Source organism: Myotis brandtii, unplaced genomic scaffold (genome assembly GCF_000412655.1).
Source record: "Myotis brandtii unplaced genomic scaffold, ASM41265v1 scaffold115, whole genome shotgun sequence".
In the NCBI taxonomy this organism is placed as follows: Eukaryota; Metazoa; Chordata; class Mammalia; order Chiroptera; family Vespertilionidae; genus Myotis; species Myotis brandtii.
In genome coordinates, this window is record NW_005353967.1 from 21,141,827 (window position 1) to 21,142,319 (window position 493).

Consider the following 493-nt stretch of genomic DNA (forward strand, 5'->3'; position numbering starts at 1 on the left):
CCGCGCCCCGCCCCCCGTCCCACTCCCGGCCCGGCCCGCCGGGTGCTCTGGAAGATGAGGTTCAGGTGCCAGGAATATCGCCCCGAACATGGCGAGGAGGGCGAAAGCGATCTCTCTTCTGTTTCAGAAGCCAAATCTGGGGCAAACTAGGTTGGCAAAGCCGCGAACAGCCTGGGTTTCTCACCCCTAAAGGGAGGAAAGCAGTGCTTATCTCAGGACAGCGCAGAGAATCAAATGGGATAATGTAGGAAACCCATAGCACGTGCCTGTGCATTTATTTGGTGAGTAAATAGAGAGGGCTGAAGAGCTTGACAGGTGATGAAGAGTTAAGAATTGGTTAGTTAAACGATGTCCAGAGAATGAAGGCCTTTTGCTTTAGACCAGTGGTTCTCAACCTTGGCTGCACATTAGAATCACCTGGGAATCTTTTTAAAATCCGGATTTCTGGGCCTCATCCTCCGGAAATTCTGTTTCTTTGTTACTAATGTTGTGG